Source organism: Neoarius graeffei, chromosome 10 (assembly GCF_027579695.1).
Source record: "Neoarius graeffei isolate fNeoGra1 chromosome 10, fNeoGra1.pri, whole genome shotgun sequence".
Lineage (NCBI taxonomy): Eukaryota > Metazoa > Chordata > Actinopteri > Siluriformes > Ariidae > Neoarius > Neoarius graeffei.
Genome location: NC_083578.1, coordinates 9860724 through 9880127, shown reverse-complemented (window position 1 = coordinate 9880127; position 19404 = coordinate 9860724). Strand labels below are relative to the sequence as shown.

At 42.5% G+C, this 19404-nt stretch overlaps 1 protein-coding gene across 1 annotated transcript in view; it reads left to right on the top strand.

Annotated features, from left to right (window-relative positions):
• The first annotated feature begins 3011 nt into the window (after positions 1-3011).
• The window catches only part of ccdc92 (coiled-coil domain containing 92), a 223229-nt gene continuing 206836 nt past the window's right edge, over positions 3012-19404 (top strand). The window contains exon 1 of the mRNA XM_060931254.1: positions 3012-3089. The gene's annotated coding sequence lies outside the window, so the exon portion shown is untranslated. The remainder of the gene's footprint in view (positions 3090-19404) is intronic.

Here is a 19404-nt window from a genome sequence, read left to right as displayed (position 1 = left end):
ATGATAACTGCAGTCCTAAAGTTAGCAAGTCAACTGTAGTCCTCAGCCATAAAAGCATTACTGTAAGAGTCCAGAGCGTCCTCCAAGTGCGACTTTGAACTGTCCACATGGGGCCGTCCTCTACAGGAGCGATGCGATGAGACTCCAACCAGACACAGGGCACCAGGATGGATCAGGCAGGTCCGAGGAGCAGAAGAGGTCAGCATCTCGATCCCAGGATTGACATGTCTCTCCCCCCTCCCCCACCTGTCCCTCTGAGTTACATGTCAAGTTATCACTTCAACGAAACTGACTTCATGTTAAAATTGCTAAAAATGTTATGTTATCACCTAAATGAGGATGGGTTCCCTTTTGAGTCTGGTTCCTCTTGAGGTTTCTTCCTCATGTCGTCTGAGGGAGTTTTTCCTCTCCACCGTCGCCACAGGCTTGCTCATTGGGGATAGATTAGGGATAAAATTAGCTCGTGTTTGAAGTCATTAAAATTCTGTAAAGCTGCTTTGCGACAATGTCTATTGTTAAAAGCGCTACAGAAATAAAATTGACTTGACTTGGCACACACTGGCCACTTTATTAGAAACACTGATAACAAACACCTGCTGTTTGATGCAGTTCTCTAATCAGCCGATCCCTCGACAGCAGCATGATGCATCAAATAAAATCACGCAGATGCAAATCAAGAGCTTTAGTTCATTAATGTTCACTCACATCAAACATCAGAATGGGGAAAACCTGTGATCTGAGAGTGTAACTTGAGTTTTGGTCTTGTCTTAATTAATTTACCAACCAATTTTACTCTTCATTTACATTTTTCAATTTGAGTGATTTTTTTTTTTTTCTTTTCTTTTTTTTTTTTGGACCAAAAAAAAAAAATCCAACCTGGTTTGAATTTGCATGCTGTTTTTGACCAATAAAACCATCCAAACATCTGCACGTTCTTGATAATAATTTAAGCAGGAGTTGCTTGAGCAGCGTTATATTTCTCCTCCTTCTGCACTGCAAAAAAATTGAAACTGAGTTTGAGGGGAATATTACTTAATACTAGTGAAATTATCTTGCTGCATGGACAGATAATTTTACTTGACAAGACATAGAATAAGTTGGTTGCAATTAGAGGTCTGCGCGGGACAGAATTTTCAGTCCCGCTCCTGCCCGCTCCCGCATTGTGCAGTCTCGCTCCCGCAAAGAATTATGATTTTCAGTCCCGCTCCTGCCTGCCATATTTTGTCCCGCTCCCGCCCGCAAATCCCGCATGATGCAGACATTCGCGTTATTTCTCACGAAAGTTCGTCATTGGCTTGGGGAATTAAACATGCTGAGCTTAGCTGAGCTCTCCACTGACCGATCCTTCACCTAGCGCACGTAGCGAGGGTGCGCGTTGCCAGGCGGCATGCGCAGCTGAGGCTTTACAGAGATACCCAACACACCTACCAAAATCTACAGTGGATATTAAGAATATTGTACATTGCACATAGCTTATATGTCACTCCTCACATTTACATTCTAGGAAATACAAGTAGGCCTATAAGAAATTAATATAATTTGAAGACACAGCGTGATGGTGCCCCGCCCCCTACTTCTGAAGCACTGTGAGCTTCACTAGAGGAGCTCTGCTCTTCTGCCATGATCGGAGATTTCAAACACGGAAGAGCGGAAAGGAATCGGAAACGTACGCGAGATTAGACCACATCTGCAAATTTAGGCATCTTAAAATGTTTTTATTAATACCAAATAAAATATCCAGCACAAATTATATATAATAGACATAAATTAATAATTTATAAATTTTATTTTAAACACGTTTTTAGTTAGCGGGACTGCAGCTTATCACCTCTCCCACCCGCGCCCGCATTGTGCACTCCCCCTCCCACCCGCGCCCGCAATGAGCTTTCAAAATTTGTCCTGCGCCGCACTGCTTTGCGTCGGGTCCCGCGGAACTCCCGCGGGAGTGCAGGGCTCTAATTGCAATCTAGAACTAGGTTTAATAATCTGAGTTGGTGTCTTGTATTCTTCTAATAAGAAATGCTAGATAATTTCAACGATATTAAAGATATTCTAACTTGCTAAGGTATCATTTTTCCAGTGTGATTTTCATTTCTTCTGACTGACGCATTCAGGGCTGGGTTTCCCAAAAGCCTGTTAAAGGAGAACTGAAGACAATTTTTTTATTATCAAAATTCTATTTATCTCATATTTTATTAAATATCGGAATGCATTTTTGATCGCTATTTTGTCGCTGCTATAGCAAGTTATGAGTGTTTGAAATATGCTCTGTAATATATCAGTCCGTATGTCAAAGCAATGGCCGTAAACGAGATTCGTTGAGACCTGTGTGAGACATCGTAGGATGGAAGTAAAACATACAGCTGAAATCAAAGTGACCGACATCTGCCAACATTGTCAAAAGATGCACGCTCCCTCTTTCGAATGCTGACGTAATCAAGACGGAAGTTTTGTTTGTTTTGATAGCAATCAGGAAAGTTTGAAAAAAGTAGGCAGTAATCATCATTTAAACTCGTTTTTGTGCAATACTTCGTTTGGAAAACAGTTTTCAAAATGGCGGCACTGACACCTGGCTGACACTTCACGTTTCGAAGTCTAGCACAAGTCTCGTGAAGATCGTGCGGATAAGCGACGCCTGCCGTGGACCAAACGAACTAAATTCAACACGGCTAAAAACCGAATAGGCCGATAAGTATAATATTTAATTGCAATTAGTTGCCAATATGAGTCACGATATAACGTTACTAAAACCGAAAACGTAATTGAAATGACACGTTAATTAAGAAATAAAGCAAGTTTAAAAATTACTTCAGTTCTCCTTTGAGGCTAAGAGCATCTTAACTAGGAGAGAGTCTTAAGAAAATTCTTATTATACACAACTGAATAAATTTTCATTTACTTATGACATTTTGATGTCTTTCTTAGATGTTTGATCACATCTAATGCTTGGTGTCTCTGGCCACCACCAGATACTGCACATGACCTACTAGAAGTCAGCTGATCTTCAGTATGGCCGAGTCGGTATGTTCCTACGTCCCGATTAATGCAGCGGTCTGTCTTCTGGATCCATAGACATCGAAATGTCATGAGTAAGTGAAAATTTCTTCAGTTGTGTATAAAAAATTCGTAATCAACCAACCGGATGAAACGTTTCGAGGTTTTAAGAGAGAGAGAGAGGGTGTTCATTGTGCTGCTCGCTCTACCATTTAACGATGATCTTTGTGCTGCGATGTTTTTGGGGAACTCAGGCCGGGTCGGTTTCCTCACATCTGTACACATCCTTTCATGCGTGTGGTTTCTCAGTGCACTGGCTTTCGAGATGCAAAATGGTGCTAATTTGTAATTTCTTTGTTGGTTTTCAGGAAGCCGATCTCTGCATTACCGCCTGGTCCTTCCTCTTTCCTTCCAGTGGTGCACCAGGTCCAAAATATGATTGTTCTTTTCCTGTAATACGGTGGGCTCATATAAAGTAGCCACCGAAAAATTAGATTTGCACACCTAATTTCCAGCCTTGGCTGTGTAAATCTGCTGGCGCTGTTCTTCACACCAGGAGAGACGAAGTGCTAGGAACGCCAGCTCTATGTGTGTGCAGTTTTTTTTTTTAAAGCCCATGAACACTGACGTGTGTTAGAGCTCTGTGTCCAAACCGGACCCCACTGAGGTCCAACTTTGCTGTAGACAGATGAGTTGCGTCAACAAGGATTGTGAATTTATCCTCGGATTAAAAGCTTGAGCTGGTATTAATTCTGATTTTCCGACATAATGGATTCATTAGCACTGTTAGCAATGTTACTTTTGAGATTAATCATCGTCAGACCTTTTTATTTTCTTCACTTTTGAGCATTTCGATGATTGATTTCAGCCACGATTACGTTACATGAATGTCGCTGATGTTTAAGTCTGGAATAGAGTAAGTTCTTCTGAGTGGAATGTAAAACTAGATGCAGGAATCAGAGAGTTTGGAGATTAAAGGTTAATCTTTGCTGGTGCCACCAAGTCAAAGTCTAATCTAAGCATGGACGAAGTTAAAAAATGATCTGCGAATTGGCCGTGTGTGCACGTGTGTGGGTGGTAGTTGTACTATCTGATCCAGCTTAACCAGAGTCAGGAACCTGTTCTACCTCAGCTTGCGGCTGATATCGGGCCCTGATCGAGCCTGTAGAGACGTTCAGGACTCTGTAGCGCTGAAGGGAACCAGAGTAAATCTGCCTTATTCACTTGGAGCCAACAGCTGACAGATGGATCTACACCCGGAGGCTAGAAAAAGCCGGTGGAAACTTGGAAAAGGCGAATAAATAAGACGAGAGAGCCAAAGCTAACAAGGTTTACTCCAAACCTACCCCTCGATGGTGGGGAAATCAGATCCGCTATCAAACGCGGTCACCGTATTAAAGTGCACACTGACCAATAAACACACAGTAGCGCTGGATCTTTTAATGCGGCTAATCGGTTCTGCTTTACGTGTTAGCCTGTTAGCCTGGCAGGACGCGGGACGTTCAGAAGTCCTGAGGTCTTTGGCCATCCTGTGATAATATTTTCACACCGGGGGCACGCACGGCCCCCCAGGTTAGTGCCGGAGGAAGGACATAATAGAGCTGTGGCATATGCTAGCAATAAAGCTAGCGGCTAGCGCCCGGCGCTACGCCTTTGAACACCGGCCCTGTTTGACTTGGAGAGGGGCTTTTAATTTATTTTCCTATTCTTTCACCCCGTGCTTTCTGCCAGCCAGTCCATTTTCAAGATTCATTTTCATAGCTATTTATTATTCCTTGGGGGGGGGGGGAAGGCAAGGAGAAAAATGAAAGGGTTGGAAAGGAGAAGAAAAGGGGGATAGAGAGCAAAGGGATGAAGGAGGGAGGGTTTTACACAGCCTCCCAAGTTTTATGTTCAGCAGAATTTGAGATGACTCGAGATGTTTAAACGAAGCTAAACGCAGTTAATGAATTTAGTATGCTGCTCTGGGTGAGCGGACGCCGGATACTCAGTGTGGGGTTTTAGGCTTTTAACTCTTTGTGTTTGAAAAAATATTTTATATTCAGTGTTTTCTTTTTTTGAACGAGGCTGCTGAAACTGAAAGTTCACACAACACTTTAAAAATTTCATTTATAAAAGTGGCACTTAGTCAAATGAGATGATTTGCACTCACCGGCCACTTTAACAGGAACGTCGTCTTGTTCTAAGATTCATCCTGAGATGCTTTTCTGCTCAACACGGTTGTCAAGAGTTGCTATAGGCTTCCTTCCTGAAAGCTAGCTTGAACCAATCTATCCATTTTCCTCTGACCTCTCTGATCAACAAGGCGTTAGTCCCTGTTATCGCTTAAGTTACAACAACGTTCTGTCACCAGCCTCAGTTTTTCTCGGTCTTGAAAGTAATGAGATGGAAAAAAAAAAAACAACGCGGCTCATTATATTACCATTACCATTGTGTCACATTCGTCATATCAGTCTTCGTGTTGCTATAGAAACAACCGTACAAATTAACTCATCTCATCTCATTATCTGTAGCCGCTTTATCCTTCTACAGGGTCGCAGGCGAGCTGGAGCCTATCCCAGCTGACTACGGGCGAAAGGCGGGGTACACCCTGGACAAGTCGCCAGGTCATCACAGGGCTGACACATAGACACAGACAACCATTCACACTCACACTCACACCTACGCTCAATTTAGAGTCACCAGTTAACCTAACCTGCATGTCTTTGGACTGTGGGGGAAACCGGAGCACCCGGAGGAAACCCACGCGGACACGGGGAGAACATGCAAACTCCGCACAGAAAGGCCCTCGCCGGCCCCGGGGCTCGAACCCAGGACCTTCTTGCTGTGAGGCGACAGCGCTAACCACTACACCACCGTGCTGCCCCTACAAATTAACTTAAAGCTGTTCTTAAAAGTCAGTTCTAAATTGACAGTTTTTGTTATACACTCATTGGTCACTTTAATAGGAACTTGTTGATTCTAAGATCCCCGTTCTTGGCTGCAGGACTGGAACCCGACGTCATGTTCTTTCTCCTGTTGCTGAGACGCTGAGCTGCTCACCACAGTTGTAAAGAGTGATTTGCTGAGATGCTTTTCTGCTCACCACAGTTGTAAAGAGTGATTATATGAGTTACTATATCCTTCCTGGCAAAAAAGCTCGAACCACCTTGGATCTGTCCATTTTCCTCTAATCTCTCTCAACAACAAGATGTTTGTTTCCACCAACAGAACTATCGCTCACTCACTTGCTCGCTCACTCACTCACTCACTCAATCACTCACTCAGTGCTTGTTTTTTGTTTTTCGCACCATTCTGTGTCAAATGAGCAGCGAGAGACTGTTTTGTATGAAAACACCAGGAGATCAGGAGCAGTTTCTGAAATACTAAAAAACAAATCAAACACCAGTCCATCTGGCTCAAACCACAGTGAAAGTCACACTTTGAGATCACAGTTTTTCCCGTTCTGATGTTTGATGTGAGTGAACATTAATGAACCGAAGCTCTTGATTTGTATCTGCATGATTTGACGCACCGTACTGCTGTCGAGGGATCGGCTGATTAGAGACCTGCATCAGACAGCTGCAGGTGTTTGTGATGGTGTTCCTAATAAAGTGGCTGGTGGGTGTAGATGTGTATATATTTATATATTGCTGCACTTCCTGATGTCTGACGGAGCCGTGTACTAGAGTATATTCCATATTACGCTCCAGGAGAATGAATTTAAGATTGAATACACACATGCAAAAATAACAGAAGGAGTGGTGAGACAGTAGGCCGAGCTGAGAGAGAGGTGGTGAAAGCTCAGCGAAAGCAGACGAGTGTGTAAGTTTCCCATCTGGTCCTGGCAGACGTGTGTGTGTGTGCGCCACTAATCCAAATGCCCCATGTTTACTGCCTGTCTGTGAATGCTTTAATGCTGAGCAGCAGGATGGCCTGGACCGAGCCACAGCCCAGACAGACTCTTAGTCATAGTGTGTGTGTTTTGAAAACCATGATGATAGATTTACTCGGCACAACGTCAGCAGTTAAAGCTACCCATTAATTATCATCAGCCACATGACGATTATTGACAGATGCGTTTTAATGAAGATGTTGCGCCAAGTGGTTTGTAATCCACTGATAATTAGACGTTTGTCGTTTGGGGTTTTTCTTCCGTCTCTGCGCTCAGGCAAGTCAGATTCTTGAAATGGATCAGTGAGCGTGAGGTCAAAGTGCAGAATGTCAGCTTTCGTTCAAATATTGTTCTGCATCGAGAGAACCCTTTGGCATTTTGTGTCTTTTTTTTTTCACCCCCTTTGTGTCATTAGTGCTAAACGGATGCTGTTAGTAAGCAGTGTTCAGAGTCAAACAAATGACTAAACCGTCAAATGAGTCACAAAACAGGAAGTGAACGTGGCTGAATTTCAAATCTCCCACCCCGTGTCCGAAACCACTCCGTACTCAGTGTACTATATAGTGAGTTCACCATTTTGTAGTGCTGTCTGAATGTATACTGAGAATTACTACACCCTATATAGTGGACTCGTAGTATCCCACAATGCACCGTGAAAAGTAGTGTATAACCGATGGGCACTAACCAAGCAATATATACCATCATACACTGCGGTCACGCTGAAGGAAAAAAAAGTGTGTTGGGGTGAACGAATCTGAGGAAGGAACACATTATAAACGGATATTCAAGTACAATTAAAAATAGTAACCCTGTGTCCGAAATCGCTCACTCGTTCACGACTCCCTACTCCCTATACAGGGAATTACTCTATAGAGGACTATATAGTGAGTGAGCTCATTGGTAAAATGAAAAAACGCTTTCGGACACTAGTCCATCGCGCTGGTATTTACGTCGTGACTGTCGCACAATTAAAACGTGCCAGATCTGTCGGCTGGTGGGTTTTCAAAATAATAAACACATGCATGTACAGTATTTTTGTGATAAATCCATATTATACTGAGCGCATTTCCAGCATTAATAAATACAAAGTACCTGCATGTTTCAGTCCTTTTTAAATCAAGGCTGAATACTTTCTTTCTTCTTCACCGCTGCCTTTTATTCAATCAAATTTTGAGACTTTTGATTTCTTTCAGCATGACTGCACTGCATGATGGGATGTACTGCTTTGGTTAGTGTCCATCGGTTGTAGACTACTTTTCGTGATGCATTGTGGGATAATTTGAGTGCACGATATAATAATAATAATGCATTTTATTTAGAAGTGCCTTTCAAAACACTCAAGGACACTATACAAACAGTAAAAACAAGAGTAAAAACAACAATAAAAACAGTAAAACAAGACACAATAAAAGCACAGAGAAAGTAAACAGAGAATTTAGTAGAGATGGTAAAAGTCACAATGAATATGCTAACTGAAACAAGTGAGTTTTCAGTCTGGATTTGAATAGAGGTAGAGTGTCGATATTGCGTATGTCGGGGGGAGTGAATTCCAGAGTTGGGGAGCAGAGCGACTGAAAGCTCTACTCCCCATAGTACTGAGGCGGGCAGAGGGGACAGTGAGGAAGATGGAGGATCGGAGGGAGCGAGAGGGGGTAGCAATGTGGAGAAGATTGGACAAATATGGAGGGGCAAGATTATGGATGGCCTTGAATGTGTGGAGGAGAATTTTGAAATTGATCCTGCATTTGATAGGGAGCCAGTGGAGAGTCTGTAGTGTTGGGGTGATGTGATGAAAAGAGGGCAAATTGGTGATGATACGGGCAGCTGAATTCTGGACCAATTGGAGCTTATGAAGGGATTTTTTTTTTTAAATATATTTTTTTGGGCTTTTTTTCACCTTTATTGGATAGGACAGTGTAGTGACAGGAAATGAGCGGGAGAGAGAGACGGGGAGGGATCGGGAAATGACCTCGGGTCGGAATCGAACCCGGGTCCCCGGATTTATGGTATGGCGCCTTAGCCACCTGAGCCACGACACCCCATGAAGGGATTTATGAGGGAGACCAAAGAGGAAAGAATTACAGTAGTCAATGCGGGAGGTGACAAGACTGTGTACAAGGATGGAGGTGGTGTGGGAGGTGAGGGAGGGGCAAAGACGATTTATGTTGCGTAAGTGAAAATAAGCAGACCGTGTAATGTTATTGATATGAGAGAGGAAGGATAGAGAGCTGTCTAGGATGATACCCAGGCTCTTGACCTGAGGAGAGGGGAAGACTATGGAACCGTCAATTGAAAAGGAGATACTGTCAACTTTGGAGAGGGTGGATTTGGTGCCTACAAGGAGGACTTCAGTTTTGTCGCTGTTCAGTTTCAGGAAGTTAGAGGTGAACCAGGATTTGATTTCAGCTAAGCAGGTGGTAAGGGAAGGGGAAGAGAGGGTGGAAGAGGGTTTTCCAGACAGGTAGAGCTGGGTGTCATCCGCATAGCAATGAAAGTTGATATTAAATTTACGAAATATATTGCCGAGGGGCCCTGTGATGACCTGGCGACTTGTCCAGGGTGTACCCCGCCTTTCGCCCATAGTCAGCTGGGATAGGATCCAGCTTGCCTGTGACCCTGTAGAACAGGATAAAGCGGCTACAGATAATGAGATGAGATGAGATATTGCCGAGGGGAAGGAGGTAGGTGATGAAGAGGAGGGGCCCCAGTGTGTATGTGTGTGTGTATGTGTATATATATATATATATATATATATATATATATATATATATATATATAGGGTGTAATAATCCTCACTATACATTCAGAAAGCACTATAAAATGGCGAGCTCACTATATAGTCCACTGTACAGTGAGTACGGAGTGATTTCGGACTCAGGGACAGATAAAATACAAGAATAAAAGTTAGAGTGCAGAGCGATGAATTAATCAAAAGCCTCAAATTTGATTTAATAAAAGGCAGCGGCGAAGAAGAAAGAATTCAGTCTTGATTTAAAAGAACTGAAAGATGCAGCAGAGTACGACAAAGTAATTTGTATTTATTAATGTTGGAAATACGCTCAGTATAATATGGATTTATCACAAAAATACTGTACATGCGTGTATTTATTATTTTGAAAACCAACCAGCCGACTGATCTGGCATGTTTTAATTGTGCGACAGTAACGACGTAAATAGCGGTGCGGCGAAGTGGGTGTTTTTTGGTTTTCATTTTACCAATGAGCTCACTCACTATATAGTCCTCTATATAGAATTCCCTAGATAGTGAGTAGGGAGTAGTGAACGAGCGAGTGATTTCGGACACAGCCCCAGATTCCGTTCATGTCTGTGGCTCACATGACCTTTTTCTATGAAAAGATTCGTAACCGTATAAAGAAAAAAACATTACAAAGACCGTTTTATGTCTGAGTGTGGAACCACTTCGGGACATGCTGCTGTTGGAAAATAATCAGCAGCAGGAGTTACTATACTCAAACCACCCTGAATAACCATGCTCTCTTATTCCAGTTTCTTATTAACTATAGAGTAAATCATCATGGTTTTTTTTTATCCATTTATAGTTACATTTAATGTTTATGTACTGATACTAGAGACTCCTATAAACTGTTTCCATTCGGAAAACTTCATATCAATGAGTATACAGTTTTATTTGTTAAATTTTATTATTAATAGCTGTTTACTTGAATTATAAGGACAGTCAGCAATTCTAGATACAGTCAGCAGTTTTATTGGCACCCTTGGTAAAGATGTTCTGTGGTTAATTAGCATGATATCTCACACACACACACACACACACACACACACACACACACACACACACACACGCATTTTTTTCACCAAAAGCACATGAAGATTGTGAGTCGACACACAAACTTTCCTTTTGTATTGATTCTGGTCATCAGGACAGCAGACTGTAAGATTGACGATGTATAAATAATTAAGTTATTCCATGAAATCGAGTTGTCCATGAGCTGATGGCTATAATCCGTGTACGACGAGATTGAGTGGAATAACTGTTTTATTCTATCCACATTCACTGGATTTTGAGAAACGGAGCATTTTTATTTTTTGCAAATTCGATAAATAAAAATTTATACAAAATGTCCGATAAAATCATTTCTGCTTAGAATGTGAACAAACTGTCGAAATGACAGGAGCAATTTGTGAAAAATACGATAATAATAATTCTTGAAAAAAAAATGCGTTCTTACCATCAAATACTTTCATTCAATATTTTGTTGCCTTTTTTGTATATTGCTGGGTTTCAGTCGCGTGACTTTTCTTAGTGGTTTTACTGGAAGTGAAATAGCTGGTGGTCTAAACGGCTGCCGTAGTGCAAACAACTCACGATAACTTATCAGAGTACGCTCGTAATGTAATCTACCGTAGAAGCCACTGCTGGCTTTAGATATATTCAGAAGATTGCTATGTGCAATGGAATCGACCCCTACAGTCTGGGAAAGAAGGATTTGTCGTACGATCTCGAAAACTAGCCTTCAGTCGAGTTCCCCGACATCTCGAACTATCTGGTGTTGCAGACGTCCTTCTACACCGCAAAACAGATGAAAGCGTGGAAGAGTATAGAGGCTTATAACTTTTTTGTATGCGGCTGGGTAAAGGACCTCGGGATCAAGTTGCTCCTGGATGAATCCTGGATTGTTTTTGCCCGTGTCAGTATGGGTTTTTAAGCTTTTCGTTCTCGTCTTTACAATGAAGTGCTGCAAGTTGAAGTGTAAACAAACAACAGTTGGCTTGATTCTCACTTGTGTTGGCTCTTATCTCTCAGCTAAATCATTCACAAAGATCATCAGAAACCCCTTTAAAGACCTGGATCTGAGTTAAACAAGACGGAGACGTGATCACGGCGCATTGTAACTGTACAGCTGGGGAAGAATTTTGTCGCGACCTTCATGCATATGGACTTCGTGAGGAGTAAACAAAGAAACAGCTGGGGACTTTAGCGCTTCGTGACTAAAAAAAGTACCATAAAATAACGACACGTAGCAAGAAAAGTACTTGGAAAACACTAAGGACAGAGCTGAGAGGGAAATACAAACCTTTCACCAAGTGATCACTGCAAACTCGAGCACGCTTCGACTCGGCTCCCTTCGATTTCAGTCAGAGGTTCAAAAGCCACCTTTCTCGACGTCTTTTTGTGAAATCCTGTGTTCGTTCACCCTTTTTAATTAGTTCATGGGGAACCCTGAAGAAACTTTTATCAGTTTCACGGTTTAATTGATTCGAACAACCTAAAGAACGCAAGCGTAAGGCGTTTTTCATGCATTTTTCGTATAAACGCTTTGTCAACTGAGCTTTGGTAGACCACCAGGTAAAGTTTTGAATAACTAATGAGGCGGATGTGACGTCACTTGAAACCCAGCAATATTTTGGTTTTTTTTCTTCTCCTTTAGGTTTTTTTTTGGTGGTTGGCAAACCAACTTAAAGGTGCATTACTGCCACCAACTGGGCTGGAGTGTGGAACAGGAGATATTGAGGGGAAAAAACAAAAAACTGTATTCTTTTAGCCATTTCTGTTTCTTTTAAATACCTGATGATGATTTTTGTGGTTTTGTTTTCGAGTAGAGTTTTTATTTCATCCTCAGTTGGTTCAGCAACACACGCTGCCATTTTCTTTTTCTCTACTCACACTATAAATGACTTGCAACCATGCAATCAAAATGTGCTACGTCATGAGCGTCCGCCATGACGGTGGATATACAAAGCAACTCGGATGGCTGCTGCTGAAAGCGTGTCTATAAACAGCACTGAATTTTCTCAGTACTACCACGATTTGAATGGTCGAGCGAAGATTCGATACCAAGAGAAGATAGATACGTGTGGGTTTCGACATGTATTATTTTAAAAAGTCAGACTTTTCTGAAGATATGACTCTTCTACTGACCATCGAGTACCCAGATATCGCATTCTTTCTGGTTTGGCTGCCGAAGAATTAAGTCCGACCTTGGACGAAACACAGCCCGTTTTCTGAGTGGGTGCCCGGTCTGGATTGTTTCTATCGTATAATTTTGCTGGCGCTCCTAGAAGCGAAATGCTAATACACGTGTTAAAATTATAACAACGACAGAGTGAACCACGACAAGAGAGAACGCTCATTTTATAGCAAAATTCTAGCAACACGAAATAAAATTCTTCCATGATGTTATCGAGAAAGCTTTTGAATCTCACCTGAGATAAAATGACTGCAAACACGAGCTGTTTTGGTGTTAGCCTCTGTTAGATCAGCCCTGCCGATGTTGTTCAGCCTCCTCTCCGTACTAAGCCTCAGAGTTTCCTCAGCCTCTTTCCGAATCACGGACGGAACTCTAAACAATCGGAACGTGCCACGGTCACGAGTACTGTTGTGACCACAAAGATATGGCAGAGCTAAAAGAACGCTTAAAGCAGTGGAAAAACAACGAGAGTTGCGCACGCGTGACTAGTGTTTTGTATGGAATGTCGCTTGACCCCGCGTTTGTATCTCCACCAACATGGCCGACATCCAGGTTTCTATTTTGCTTTGACGTCACTTGCAAGTCAAGGATATGAACTGATATCCTCGTAGTAGAGTAGCCAATCAGAGCGTGCGATTGCTCATATACAGTGAACGTGGATAGAATAATAGCTTTTACGGTACCTCAACCTGTATGAACGTGTTTACATTTAAACTAGCTTATAATGTTGCTTGAATTGATTTTGATGTTGGAACGTTAACATGGTTTCTATTTCTTGAAGGTCTGTTTGCTCAGGAGAAGCTGTGTGTGTAATTTGGATTCAGAGCGGATGTTTTTGTGGGTCATATGAGAAAGAGAGAGAGAGAGAAGGAGGGAGGCCCCTGAGTGGTAGCGCTGATCTCTTGAGGTGGTCTTGCTCCAGACTTCCCCACAAGCCTTTCTGGGGTCGGAAGTGTTTTATCAGGAGTTTAACAGCACCTTGTCATTCACAGTTCTCCCAGATTGGAATGTAGGTCGCCTCGATTACAAGTTTGGGCTCCTTCTTGCTTTTTTTTTTCCATCTTTCTTCCATTTTTGGTTTCATGTTCAAATGATTGAGGGTGTGCGCAGTCAGGACCCATTTGCTTCTCAAATCTGTGTGCATGATCTTTGTGTGTGTGTGTGTTGGTTGTTGGGTTTGTCCCAAGTCGGTGGATGGAATTACCACCCCACAAGCTCAGACACGGCTGAGTATCCCGGAGCGTAATTGCTCCGAACTGTAAACTTGCCCGGAAATCAAATTCCAGGCTCTGTGTGTGTGTGTTCTCTCCAGCACCCGCGCACCAACACTTGGTTTTTCATTTAACACTCATGAGACAGAGCTGAGCAAAGTTTCAAACATTGGTGATACAACTCCTTCAACTTCACTCTGCTGCTGCTCGGCGTTTCCCATCTCCGAGGCCTTAAAAACCCGACGGAGGTTTAGTGGCACTGGTCATGGATTTAATTTCTTGCCCTGTGTCTGAAATCATTCCCTACTCACTATATAGGGCACTATGTAGTGGGGACGCCATTTTGTAGTGCTGTCCGAAACCTTAGTGAGGATTATTTACACCCTATATAGCGCACTCAAAGTATCCCACAATGCATCACGAACAGTAGTGTACACCGATGGTCACTAACCAAAGCAATACATCCCATCATGCATTGCGGTCGTGCTGAAAGAAATCAAATTAAAAGTCTCAAATTTGATTTAATAAAAGGCAGCGGCGAAGAAGAAAGTATTCAGCCTTGATTTAAAAAAAACCCTGAAACATGCAGGTACTTTGTATTTATTAAATGTTGGAAATACGCTCAGTATAATATGGATTTATCACAAAAATACTGTACATGCATGTGTTTATTATTTTGAAAATCCACCAGCCGACTGATCTGGCATATTTTAATTGTGCGACAGTAATGACGTAAATACCAGCGTGACGGACTAGTGTCCGAAAGTGTTTTTTCATTTTACCAATGAGCTCACTCATTATATAGTCCTCTATAGAGTAATTCCCTATATAGGGAGTAGTGAACGAGTGAGCAATTTTGGACACAGGGTTGGTTTCTCGAACACGCTTCACACCGCGTCTCAAACTGCCTACTTGGAGAGCTTTCCGTGCACACGAGGACACTCGGCAAGATCAAGTGCACAATTAGTTAATACGTAAAGTGCAAATGTAAATTCCTTTTGTCCCCGAAGACGTCCGAAAGCTTGAAGTTACTGCCGGGACAAAGTGCTGATACTAGAGTCTCCTTAAATAAACATCTCCGCACAGAAAACTTCATACAACGCCCCGTGTAAGGCGCTAGCATAAAATGCTAACGTATGAGAACGAGAGCGTTAATTTAACCCTGGTGGCTGGAACTACCGTCAGAGAAAATTAATCAACACCTTTTGACCAAATAAATTTCCAGGGGGAAAAAAGTGTTACACCAATTTCACAAAGGTTTACTTTAGCTAAACTCAACCGCCCTCTTGAGTACACACTCGAGCGTGGGGTGTTAATTGCTTATTGGCCCGAAGTTCCTGCACAAACGCTGTCGGTGTGTGGGTAAGGATTTAAAAGCAGGGCGGTTAAAGTATTTAAATAACTGTGACTGTATGCACTGGATATGTGTGTTAGTTGGACAGGAGGAAAAAAGGGAATGTTTCAGATCCAAACAAAGCGACTTCAAATGAAGCTAATCGGTTCAATCCGTACAGAGAGGAAGTGTGTGTGTGTGGTGGTCAGGCTCTGGGCCTAAGAAAATCTCATGTCGGTGAAGATTGAGCTGCGCTTCATATGAACAGAGCCGTACAAAACACATCGACCTGCTGAGCTTAAACACGCAGCTAGCTAATATGCAAACTGTATCAGAGTTTGTTCAAAAAAATGTTTTAAAAAGATGAAAACTTTGATTGAAAGATGCAGTGGTGTGCAAAGGTTTTTTTTTGGGGGGGGAATGGAATTCCAGGAAGTTAGAAACAAAACGAAACCAACACACAAGCCAAAAGTAACAAAAATAGTTTGAAAAGAAGCCAAGGTTTTGCCGTGACGGCGGTGATACCTGCCAAAGGCTCAGTATTTATTTTCTGTTTTTTTTTGTCTTTTATCCTCGAAAAGTGTATGTAATGAAACAACCACCTCCATAATAATATTTCCAATAAATGCAAATTGCCATCCGTAAGAACATTTTCTTCTTTATTTTCTTCAAATACGAGGCGAGTTATCCAACATATGGCCCTTTTCCACTACCCTTTTTCAGCTCACTTCAGCTCGCTTCAGCTCACTTCAGCCCGACACGGCTCGCGTTTCGACTACCAAAAACCAGCACGACTCAGCTCGCTTCAGCCCTGCTTAGCCCCTAAAACTCGCACCGTTTTGGAGTGGGGATGAAGCGAGCCAAACCGTGCCGAGTGAGGCTGGGGGCGTGAGCAAACACTCCCCTGTGCACTGATTGGTGAGGAGGAGTGTCCTCACATGCCCACACACGCCCCGCGAGCGCGCTGGGATCTGTAAACACCGCAAACCCGGAAGAAGGAGAATTACGAGAATTATGAAGCCTTATGCGCCTCGCCTCATCTATATGCTCTTGCCAGTATCTGTTGGCGTTGTCGGTGACAACAAGCCACAGAACCAAGACCAGCAACACTAACGACTCCATGTCGTCCATGTTTATTGTTTACTATTCGGGTCGTGAGACTACCGCTTAAAAGCTCACTGATGTCACTGTTTGCGCTGCTTAACGACATCACGTGACGTCCACCCACTTTCGCTAACTCCACCCAATGTGTCCACCCACTTCCAGCCAGCACGGTTCAGCGCGGTTGTAGTCGAACTGCAACCCCAACAGCCCCACTCAGCTCGACTCAGCACGGCACGGCTCAGCCCGACTCAGCCGCGTTTGTAGTGGAAAAGCGGCAATAGACATAAAACAAATGTCAAATTTCCTGTTATTCAAAACTCAAAACTTCCAGAACTTTCCTTCAGTGATGTTTTGTAGTTTGTATTTTCTCACAGGTCCTGCAGTAGATTTCAAATCACAAATAAAATAATAGCAATGTTCAAAATAAAAACCAAAGCAACTAAAAAACGTTGCCATGGTTTTATAATAAACTCATGCAGATAGAAATCAAGAGCTCCAGTTAATTAATGTTCACTCACATCACACATCAGAATGGGAAAAATTGTGAGCTCAAATGTGACTTTCTTTCACTGTCGTATGGGTGTTGGTTTGAGCCAGACGAGTATGAGGTTTGACTTGTATTTCAGAAACTGCTGGGGTTTTCACAAATAAACAACAGTCTCTAGAGTTTACACAGAACGGTGCGAAAGACAAAAAACATCGAGTGAGTGAGTGAGTGACAGCTCTGTGGGTGAAAACCAAACAAACGCCTTGTTGATAAGAGAGCTCGGAGGAAAATGGACAGATTGGTTCGAGATAGCTTTCAGGAAAGATATAGTAACTCATAGCAACTCTTTACAACTGTGGTGAGCAGAAAAGCATCTCAGCATGCAACAGAAAACAGACGAACACATTGGGTTCCAGTCCTGCAGCCAAGAACAGGAATCTTAGAATCAACAAGTTCCTATTAAAGTGGCCGGTGAGTGTGAGGTATTTGTGCAATATTGTGAAAGATCAGAAACACTTCCACCCAAAATTAGCCGTGCTCACTGGATGGGAGGGGCATACTCTGTCTTACCTGTTGATCACCGTGACACTAGGGCATCTCTATAAGGGTGTTCACATGGCACATATTTGCATCGATGTATTTTGTTGCGATATATCTTACACCGGTGTAAATTTTGTGGAGCGTTCACACGTCACAAACCTGCTTACTAGAGAGAAGCGTGTTAGCACCGGTGCAGCCCCACTTGCGTTCACACGGCAGTTTTTGCGACCGTGCTATACGATAGTAATAATGCGGAAATGAAATATGCGCATGCGTGAAAACGTACTTCCTTTTCCCGGTTGTCATGGCATCACCAAGCGCCGGGAAAACAACGTGGATGAAGACACCAGTGTTGCCAAATACTGCTGACGTTTTCCAGCCCAAAATATGTTCAAATCCACCAAAATGCACTTAAAACCGCCCAATCGGGCAACACTGGAAGACGCGCAGTTCTATTGTTGTTGATATTCGCCGTTTTGGAAGCGCAAAATACCAGGATGCAAATTATGCAATGCCCGTATGTAATCAACTCTCCTCACGTGTAGCGAGTCTACCCCTGTAGCGTTCAGACGTCCCATTTTATATCGGTGCTGCCCCGCAAACTAGCATTTACTCCGGAGTAACTTTCTTAAACCACCTCCCGAGCAGGGTTAGATTTGCACCGGTTTAAGCAGCTTTCAGGGGCGACACCGGGATAACTTTGTACCGTGTGAACGCTCTACCGGGGCAGCCCCGGTGCTACACCGGAGTAAAAGTTGCCGTGTGAACACCCCTTAAGCTCATGTATGTGGAAGAGGGCGGATAGCGCTTTCCTCCAAGTGTGTTACGCTGCCCTGTGATGGTCAACAAGATGGAGTTTTCAGGTGTCTCAGAGGAAGCACGTGTTAGCCTTCGTTCTCCCGGGTTGGTAGATATCACATGGCTGATGGGCAACTCGACTGGGGACAGGGTTAATGTAGTTCACGAAAACTAAAACTAGCAGTGAAAAATAATTTTGTTAACCGAAATAAAAAAGGACTGTTAACAAAACAAACAAAAACCACGTTTTCCCCCTTGGGACAGTAACGGACTCGTTCCAGAAGGTGGCAGTAATGCAGTGGCGGCTGCCTTAAAACTCCAAAGATGGTGATGATGCTTGGTGTGCAAAACCTGAAACACAAAAACTAAATTAAAAACTAAACTAAGACGGGTCAATTCCTCAAATTAAAAAAAAAAAAAAAAACTAAAATTACTTATATGCTTGTAAAACTAACTGAAATTAAACTGTAATTTTTTAAAAAAAGCAAACAACCTGAAAGACTTAATAAAAATAAAAACTAATGACAATTTCAAAGCTATAATAACTCTGATTAGGGAGATCCAGTATCAGAGGTGGACAGTAACAAAGTACATTTACTTGAGTACTGTACTTAAGTACACTTTGAGTATCTTTGGAAACTTATGACTTTAACTTCAGTATATTTGAAAGATAAATATTGTACTTTTCATTCCACTACATTTCTATCAAGCTCCTCGTTACTCGTTACTATGAAGTAGCTTTCAAAGGATGTTTTTTTTCTTTTCTAAAACATGATTGGTTTTTCGCAGGTGACACTGAGACAGCCGATCAGTAATCACTAGGGTCGCGTCACATCCATAGACTGTATAAAATCAAGCTCAGTGATTTCGCCGCGGTATTATTTAACACGATCAGTTGATGGCAGAACGGAAGGAGGCGGTTCTTCTGCAGAATGCACGCACTCATGGCCCATGAACCCATGTTTCAGTTTTCAGAAAGGATTAAAGATTCATTTCGTTTTAAAAGTTTGCTTTGTTTACCTAAAACGAACCACATCACGACGTTCAAAAACTCGCCGTCCAACTTGCGGAAGCATATTGAGGGATATAAACGTTTTATTCCAAGAGAAAGC